Genomic DNA, 10455 nt, shown 5'->3' with positions numbered 1-10455 from the left:
TTGTCTCCATCGAAAAAACAGACAGCGATGGATCCGTCACTGTTTGTCGTATGTTAGAATGAAAGCCTATGGGCGCCGGATCCGTCAAATGATGGAATCCAGCGACAGATTCCGTTTTTTTTTTTTTAACTGAGCATGCTCTAATTTTTTTAGGATCCTTTAGCCAGCCCCCTAGTCGGATCCATTGAAAAAAACGGATCCGTCGCATCAGTTTGTCAGAGTCTGCTACGGATCCGTTTATTTCCAAATTCGACAGATTGTGACTGATGGCAAAAAACTGATGTGTGAAAGGGGAATTAGCCAATAAAATTTCCTATAATCTACTCCAGAAAGTGCCATAAATTATCCCCTGTTCCTACAAGAAACACTTTCCCTTTTAATTGATTTCTTCACAGTCTGGGGATGTCAGTGCAGATGACTTTATAAGGCCGGGGTCACACTTGCGTGTGCAATGCGAGAAACTCGCGCATGAATACCCAGCACTACCGCCAGCACTCGGAACTGGAGTGTGCAGCTGCATAAAAATACATGCAGCTGAACGCTCCGGGCGGCAGTGCTGGGTATTGATGCAGGAGTTTCTCGCATTGCACGCGCAAGTGTGACCCCGGCGTAAGGGTATGTGCACACGTTGCGGATTTGTCTGCGGATTTTTCTGCACTGAATGCGCATCTCTTAGCAGAAAACGCAAGGTAAAAATCTGAGCGTTTTTTATGCCTTTCTATAGATATATCCATAGTTATATCTATAGATATATCCACATAATATATATTATATATATATATACAGGGTGGTCCAAAAGTAGGTTGACAGTATGTGTAATAGGGTTATGAAGGGGGAGATTTATCAAACATGGTCATACCTCCCAACTTTTGAAGATGGGAAAGAGGGACAAAGTTTGCGGCGCGCAACACGCGTCGCGGCAAATTTTAGGCCACGCCTCTGACCACACCCATTCATAATTAGTCACACCCATATCCACGTCCCAACCACACCCATTTAGCACTGCTGATCACACTGTTTCATATACAATAATTATAAACAAAAAAAATATGGTCACACAGTGCTCCATACTGTATAATGGCCACACATGACGCTCCATACTGTATGATGACCATACATGATGCTCCATACTGTATAATGGCCACACATGATGCTCCATACTGTATAATGACCGCACATGATGCTCCATACTGTATAATGACCGCACATGATGCTCCATACTGTATAATGACCGCACATGATGCTCCATACTGTATAATGGCCGCACATGATGCTCCATACTGTATAATGACTGCACATGATGCTCCATACTGTATAATGACCGCACATGATGCTCCATACTGTATAATGACCGCACATGATGCTCCATACTGTATAATGACTGCACATGATGCTCCATACTGTATAATGGCCACACAGTGCTCCTTACTGTATAATGGCCACACATGATGCTCCATACTGTATAATGACCGCACTATTATGTGTGGTGATATGGGGGGCGGGATTATGTGTGGTAATGGGGTGGGGGGCGGGATTATGTGTGGTAATGGGGTGGGGGGGCGGGATTATGTGTGGTAATGGGGTGGGGGCAGGATTATCTGTAGTAATGTGGTGGGGGGGCGGGATTATGTGTGGCAATGTGGTGGGGGGCGGGATTATGTGTGGTAATGTGGTGGGGGGAGGGATTATGTTTGGTAATGTGGTGGGGGGCGGGATTATGTGTAATAATGTGGTGGGGTGGCGGGATTATGTGGTGATGTGGCGGGATTATGTGTGGTGATGTGTTGGGGGCGGGATTATGTGTGGTGATGTGTTGAAGGGGCGGGATTATGTGTGGTGATGTGGTGGGGGGCGGGATTTGTGGGGGGCGGGATTGTGTGTGGTGATGTGCGGATTGTGTGTGGTAATGTGGTGGGGCGGGATTATGTGTGGTAATGGGGTGGGGTGCAGGATTATGTGTGGTGATGTGGTGGCAGAGCTACTGTGCAGGGGACAGGATTAGCGAGTAATCACGATGCCTCTTATATATATAGATGACCCCACATGATGCTCAATACTGTATAATGACCGCACATGATGCTCCATACTGTATAATGACCGCACATGATGCTCCATACTGTATATTGGCTGCACATGATGCTCCATACTGTATAATGGCCCCACATGTTGCTCCATACTGTAATGACAGCACATGATGCTCCATACTGTATAATGACCCCACATGATGCTCAATACTGTATAATGACCGCACATGATGCTCCATACTGTATAATGGCCCCACATGATGCTCTATACTGTATATTGGCCACACATGATACTTCGTACCATATAATGGCCACACATAGCTACTCCTACACGCGTGGCTGCGCTCCGTACACTTTGAACACACGGCTCCGCTCCGTACACCTCGTACACACGCGGCTCCGCTCAGTACACCTCGTACACATTTAGCTCTGCTCTGTACACCTCATACACACACAGCTCCGCTCCATACACCTCATGCACACACGGCTCTGCTCCATACACCTCGTACACACACGGCTCTGCTCCATACACCTCGTACACACACGGCTCTGCTCCATACACCTCGTACACACACGACTCTGCTCCATACACCTCATACACACACGGCTCCGCTCCATACACCTCATACACACACGGCTCCGCTCCATACACCTCATACACACACGGCTCCGCTCCTTAAACCTCGCACACACACGGCTCTGCTCCATACACCTCATACACACATGGCTCTGCTACATCCACACTGTACACCTCCTGACCCCACACAAAGCATTACTTACCTCATCCTGCAGCAACATGTGGCAAGTTGGCAACCAGCACAGCCGAGTCCTGCAATCCACGGAGGTCCCGATCATGTGACCCCTGACTCCTCTCCTCCTGTGACCTCATCACAGGTCCTGTGTGCAGAAAGCAGGCAGCCATATGGAAGGGTAAGGGCCCGGGGCATGGCTTAACACAAGGGGGCGTGTCGATCCTGCTGTCTGCGGGAAGCAGAGCATCCCGTGCTGGACAGCGGGGCAAAGGCTCAAAACCGGGACAGTCCCGCACAATGATGGACGGTTGGGAGCTATGCATGGTGTAAAGTGAAACTGACTCAGTTGCCCTTAGCAACCAATGAGATTCCACCTTTCATTTTCCAAAGAGTCTGCGAAGAATGAAAAGTGGAATCTGATCGGTTGCTAAGGGCAACTGAATCCGTTTCACTTTACACCATGTGTGATAAATCTCCCCCTTCATATCCCTATTACACATACTGTCCACCTACTTTTGGACCACCCACTATAGATACAGTGCCTTGTGAAAGTATTCGGTCCCCTGGAACTTTTCAACCTTTTCCCACAATATCATGCTTCAAACATAAAGATACCAAATGTAAATTTTTGGTGAAGAATCAACAACAAGTGGAAAACAATTGTGTTGAAGTTGAACGAAATTTATTGGTTATAGTAAATTTTTGTGGAAATTCAAAAACAGAAAAGTGGGGCGTGCAATATTATTCGGCCCCTTTAACTTAATACTTTGTTGCGCCACCTTTTGCTGCAATTACAGCTGCAAGTCACTTGGGGTATGTCTCTATCAGTTTTGCACATCGAGAGACTGAAATTCTTACCCATTCTTCCTTGGCAAACAGCTCGAGCTCAGTGAGGTTTGATGGAGATCGTTTGTGAACAGCAGTTTTCATCTCTTTCCACAGATTCTCAATTGGATTGAGGTCTGGACTTCGACTTGTCCATTCTAACACCAGGATACCTTTATTTGTGAACCATTCCATTGTAGATTTTGCTTTATGTTTGGGATCGTTGTCTTGTTGGAAGACAAATCTCCATCCCAGTCTCAGGTCTTTTGCAGACTCCAACAGGTTTTCTTCAAGAATGGTCCTTTATTTGGCTCCATCCATCTTCCCATCAATTTTAACCATCTTCCCTGTCCCTGCTGAAGAAAAGCAGGCCCAAACCATGATGCTGCCACCATCATGTTTGACAGTGGGGATGGTGTGTTCAGGGTGATGAGCTGTGTTGCCTTTACGTCAAACATCGTTTGGCATTGTTGCTAAAAAGTTCGATTTTGGTTTCATCTGACCAGAGCATCTTCTTCCACATGTTTGGTGTGTCTCCCAGGTGGCTTGTTGCAAACTTTAAACAACACCTTTTATGGATATCTTTGAGAAATGGCTTTCTCCTTGCCACTCTTCCATAAAGGCCAGATTTGTGCAGTGTATGACTGATTGTTGTCCTATGGACAGACTGTAGATCTCTGCAGTTCATCCAGAGTGATCATGGGCCTCTTGGCTGCATCTCTGATCAGTCTTCTCCTTGTTTGAGATGAAAGTTTAGAGGGACGGCCGGGTCTTGGTAGATTTGCAGTGGTATGATACTCCTTCCATTTCAATATGATCGCTTGCACAGTGCTCCTTGGGATGTTTAAAGTTTTGGAAATCATTTTGTATCCAAATCCGGCTTTAAACTTTTCCACAATAGGATCACGGACCTGCCTGTTCTGTTCCTTGGTCTTCATGATGCTCTCTGTGCTTCAAACAGGACCCTGAGACTATCGCAGAGCAGGTGCATTTATATGGAGACTTGATTACACACAGGTGGATTATATTTATCATCATTAGGCATTTAGGACAACTTTGGATCATTCAGAGATCCACAATGAACTTCTGGAGTGAGTTTGCTGCACTGAAAGTAAAGGGGCCGAATAATATTGCACGCCCCACTTTTCAGTTTTTGAATTTTCACAAAAATTAAAACTAACCAATAAATGTTGTTCAACTTTACAATTGTGTTGCACGTGTTCTTGATTCTTCACCAAAAATTTACATTTGGTATCTTTATGTTTGAAGAATGATATGTGGGAAAAGGTTGAAAAGTTCCAGGGGGCCGAATACTTTTGCAAGGCACTGTGTATCTATCTATCTATAGATGGATATCTATGTATATATCCCTATGTATATATATAGATATATGCATAGATGTATAATAGCAAGGCCAATGTTTATTAATGAACAATGTTTCATTAAAAAAAAAAAAGCGGGAAAAAAATGGCGTGAGCTCCCATGCAATTTTCTGTGCTAGAGGGGGAAATCCGTCGGCTGGGGGCCAATATTTGTAGCCAGAGAAGGGCTAAGTGCCAGAATTGGCGCATCGTACAGATGCGCCCTTACTGGGGCGGCTCTGGGCTGGTTTTCGTTGCCTGGGGGGGGGGCAATATCCATGGCCCCTTCCTAGGCTATTAATATCAGCCCGCAGCTGTCTGCATACCTTTACTGGCTATTAAAATAATGAAAAAAAAATGATGTGGGGTCCCCCCTATATTTTATAGCCAGAAAGGCTACGCAGACAGCTGTGGGCTGATATTCATAGCCTAGGAAGGGGCCAAGGATATTGCCCCCCCGGCTACAAACACCAGCCCGCAGCCGCCTCAGAAATGGCGCATCTGTACGATGTGCCAATTCTGGCACTTAGCCCCTCTCTTTCCACTGCCCTGTAGCGGTGGCATATGGGGTAATAAGGGATTAATGTTACCTTTGTATTGTAAGGTGTATTAAGGTAAGGTGTATTGTATTAAGCCCAGTTAGTAATGGAGAGGCATCAATAAGACACCTATCCATTACTAATCCTATAGTAGTGAAAGAGTTAAAAAAAGACAAAGCCAGAAAAAATTATTTTAATATTTTTAATTTCACCATTCTTACAGCCACACCTAATTCCTGTGACGCCCTCGATCGTCTGAAAAAAAATAAAATAAACCAACCGTACACTGCCTGTCCGACGGAGCGGAGCCGTGCGGCAACCACCGCCGCAGCGGCCATGCACCAGCAGGGCGAACGGCCTGTTGCCCCACAGCACCCATGCTGCGAGACTGAGCCCCCAAGACTCCAGACCGCGCCGCCCCACAAAGCCACAGCAACAATGGCCGCCACACAGCACCAGCACCAAAATGAAAAGGAGTATTTAAACTCACCTTCCTCCAGCTCTTCAATGAGAGCCAAAATGGGCTAGACCCCTTACTTTGCAATCTCCTGCTAATTAATCTTTTTTTTCCCTTTGACACTAAGGTTGTGTTTTCATATTGAGCATTTGGTGAGCTTTTGATGCTGCAGATTTTTTGCACCCATTGGTATTTTTATTGCATTTTTGCTTTGGCTTTTGTCTCTTTTTCATGTGTCATGTTTTATATAAAGCTGCTTAGTTTCTCACACTTCTATGTATTTGGCTTTTACAAAACTACAACCCCTGGCAAAAAAAAAGCAGATCACAGAAATGGCACAAAACTAAAGTCATTTCAAATGACAACTTTCTGGCTTTAATAAACACTAAAAGAAATCAAGAACAAAAAATGTGATAGTCAGTAATGGTTACTTTTTTTAACCAAGCTTAGGGGAAAAATTATGGAATCACTCAATTCTGAAAATAGAAAAGAAATGTGTTATCTTTAATTGTAGCCCTATTAGAGATAATTTATTCTTCAACTTTCTTAAATGTTCACAATAGCAGTAATTTTGACCAGGGGTGCCCAAACTTTTACATGGAACTTTATAAGTCAAAACCAATAGTGGGTGAAGAATGCAGAAGAGGTGCACACGTTCAGTATTTTTCGCTATAAAAACGTGATAAAAACGCAAAAAAAACGCTAACATATGCCTCCCATTATTTTCAGTGTATTCCGCATTTTTTGTGCAAATGTAGCCTTTTTTTCCGCGAAAAAATCGCATCGCGGAAAAAAAAGCAACATGTTCATTAAAATGCGGAATTGCAGGGGATTCCGCACACCTAGGAGTGCATTGATCTGCTTACTTCCCGCACGGGGCTGTGCACACCATGCGGGAAGTAAGCAGATTATGTGCGGTTGGTACCCAGGGTGGAGAAGAGGAGACTCTCCTCCATGGACTGGGCACCATATAATTGGTCAAAAAAAAAGAATTAAAATAAAAAATAGTCATATACTCACCTTCGATGTCTTCCCGCCTCTCCGCTGCATGCTGCCGCTTCGGTTTCTATAGCTGGTGTGCGGTGAAGGACCTGCAATGACGTCGCTGTCTTGTGATTGGTCGAGACCGGTCATGTGACCGCTCACGTGACCGCGACGTCATGGAAGGTCCTGAATCACACCGGCATCTATAGGAACGGATGCCTGCAGGTGAGTATAACCATTTTTGTTATTTTTAAACATTCTATCTTTTACTATAGATGCTGCATAGGCAGCATCTATAGTAAAAAGATGGTCACACTTGTCAAACGCTATCTTTGACAAGTGTGACCAACCTGTCAGTCAGTTTTCCAAGCGATGCTACAGATCGCTTGGAAAACTTTAGCATTCTGCAAGCTAATTACGCTTGCAGAATGCTAAAAAAAGGCAAAAAAAACGGAAAAAAAAACGCGGAAAAAAAACCGCAAAAAAAAAAAAAAAATGCGGATTTCTTGCAGAAAATTTCCGGTTTTCTTCAGGAAATTTCTGCAAGAAATCCGGACGTGTGCACATACCCTCAAAGGGAACCTGTCACCAGAAATAACACTGTTAACCTGCAGATATGGGGTTAATCTGCAGGATAACAGCGTAATGATGCTATCCGACGCCTGCCGCAGCTGAATGCAGCGGGGAGAAAATGATCTTTATTCTCCCTGCCACCATTCCGGTTTCAGTCATGGTTGTGGGAAGTTATAAGGGTTAAAAGTTGACCAGTGATTTCTCATTTTTACAACAAAATTTGCAAAACCTTATTCAAGAAGTTTATTAACTCTTCAGGTCGCTTCACAGGAATTTTTGGAATGTGGAAGGAAAAAATAAATATTTAATTTTCTTTCACAAAAATTTTCCTTTAGACCTATTTTTTTTTACTTTTGCAAGGATAACAGGAGAAAATGGACCATACATTTTGTTATGCAATTTCTCCTGAGCATGCTGATATCCAAAATGTGGGGGAAATCTACTGTTTGGGTGAACGGCAGTGCTCGGAAGGGAAGGAGCGCCATTTAGTTTTTCTTGCCGCAGCTGAATGTTTTACATCTGTTAGCCAGCATAAGTACATGTGAGGATTCCCTAGCAACCAGGCAACCCCCACATGTACTTATGCTGGCTAACAGATGTAAATCATTCAGCTGTGGCAATAAAAACTAAATCTCCGAGCACTAAAAAATTCTCGGAGGACACCCGAGCGTGCTCGGGAAATCTCGAGTAACGAGTATATTCGCTCATCACTAGTAGGGACTAGTACGCTGTAGTGACCAGTGCATTGCAGTCACCAGTAAGGCTAGGTTCCCATTGCGTTAATGGGATAGCGCTAACGGACAGCGTTGCACGGCGAAATTAACGCCGTGCACCGCGTCCGTTAGCGCTCCCATTGCCGGCAATGTTAGAGCGCATTGCTAGCGCATGTCATTTTCGGCACGCGCTAGCGATGTGCCGGTCTTTTGTAGCGCGCCTCGGACGCTGCAAGCAGCGTCCGCCGCGCGCCAGAGGTCCGTTCCCCGCTCTCGCAGATCGGGGATCTGCGAGAGCGGGGACGTTAACGCGACCCCTGAACGTGGCCCCGAAAAAGACATTGCGTTAGCGCAATCCGCTAGCGCTCGCGCTAAATGGATTGCACTAACGCAATCTGAACCTAGCCTTAATTGTCTCCAGAAGCATGACCTGGGCGTACACATCAGTAAATTAGGTGGGCTCTCATCACTACAGAAATTCCAAACTTGTGGGCGTTAAATGTTGTTTGGGCACACTGTGCCTCAGAAGAGAGGGGGCATTTGGATTTGGGAGTGGAGAATGTGCTGAATTTCTTTTGGGGAGCGAAGAGCCATTTAGCTTTTCCAGAGCCTTTGTGCTACCAGTAACATGGAAGTCCCCCAATATTTTCGTTAACAGATGACAGATCTGAGTGGGGACTTGCTTTTTTTGTGGACTGAGTCGAAGCTTTTATTGGGAACATTTTACATTATGTTAGAGATCACATTTATCTGGGTCTCTACACTGACCACTTACTTTGGGGTTTCCATTTAATTCTCTGATGAAACCCCTGAAAGATCCATTCACTATAATGAGGAAGCAGATTTACTCTGCTGCCTCATTATAGTGAATGGATATATAGTGGCCTCTGTTCAGCGGCACTTTTATGCAATCCTAAAAAGATGGACACCGCTGGATCACAGGTCCTATGGCATCCACAGTGCCTCCATCTGCCTCATTATAGAGAATTTTCTGCCAAGGGTTCGGACTGAATCACGTAATTCAGAGATTTACACGGAAACCTCGGTGTAAGCACTCAGCATAGAGCACAGGATAAATATGCACCAAGCCTTACTGCGATCTTTGGGAGGCAGGATGAAAAAATCAACAGCATGTGAAGAATTGGTTTTATTTTTTTTTTGCCGGACGATCTGATGTTTTTATTGGTACCATTTTCAGGCACATGACTTTTTTTGATCGCTTTCTATTCTGATTTTTTGGAGACAGAATGAACAAAAACCAGCAATTCAGGAATTGCTTCTTTTTTTTTTTATTCTGTTCCACGTGTGGTAAAATTGATAACGAATCTTTATTCTTTGGGTAAGTACTATTACAGCGATACCTTATTTATACTTTTTTTTATGTTTTGGCGCTTTTACACAAAAACAATTTTATTTAAAATGATTTAATTTATTTAATTATTCATTTAATTATTTAATTTTATTTAAAAAAAAATATATTTTGCATCGCTTTATTCTGAGAGCTATAACATTTTTATTTTCTGCTGATGGAGCTGTATTGTGGCTTGGTTTTTGAGGGACAAGATGATGTTTTCAGTGGTACAATTTTTATTTAGATCTTTTTTTATTGCGTTTTATTGCACTTTTTGTTCAGCGTCATGATGATAAAGCATTGTTTTTTGCCTTTTTTTAAGGTGTTCAATGAAGGGGTTAACTAGAGGAACAGTATTATAGAGCGGGTCGTTAGATGGGCAATACAAAATATGTTTACTTTTATTGTTTTTTTTTAATTTAAATAAATGTTTTGGAAAACTTATTTTTTTTCTTTATTTACGGATTTGTAAAAAAATATTTTTATACTTTGTAATATATATATTTTTTTTACATTGTCCCAAGATGGGACATTACTGTATTACATCAGATCGCTGATCTAGCATACTGTACTGCAGAGTATCAGATCAGAATCTTACAGGCAGGGAAGGAGGCATGCCAGTACCTGCTCTCAGCTGGCACTCACAAGCCACCTTCCCTGCTGGACACGGATGGACCCCACGGCCATCTTGGAGCAGGGAGTCTCAATGGAGACCATCAGGATAATGCAATCACATCGGGTTGTCCTAATGGAGCCCCCTCCGTACACGATACTTCTCTATTCCACTGTCACTGACAGCGGCATCAGGGAGGTTAAATGCCCACGATCAGTGCTAGCACCGATCGTGGGCATTGCTGGGGGGGTGTCATCTGTCAC

The sequence above is a fragment of the Ranitomeya variabilis genome, chromosome 4, assembly GCF_051348905.1.
Source record: "Ranitomeya variabilis isolate aRanVar5 chromosome 4, aRanVar5.hap1, whole genome shotgun sequence".
Taxonomy (NCBI): Eukaryota; Metazoa; Chordata; class Amphibia; order Anura; family Dendrobatidae; genus Ranitomeya; species Ranitomeya variabilis.
This window is presented reverse-complemented; position numbering follows the sequence as displayed.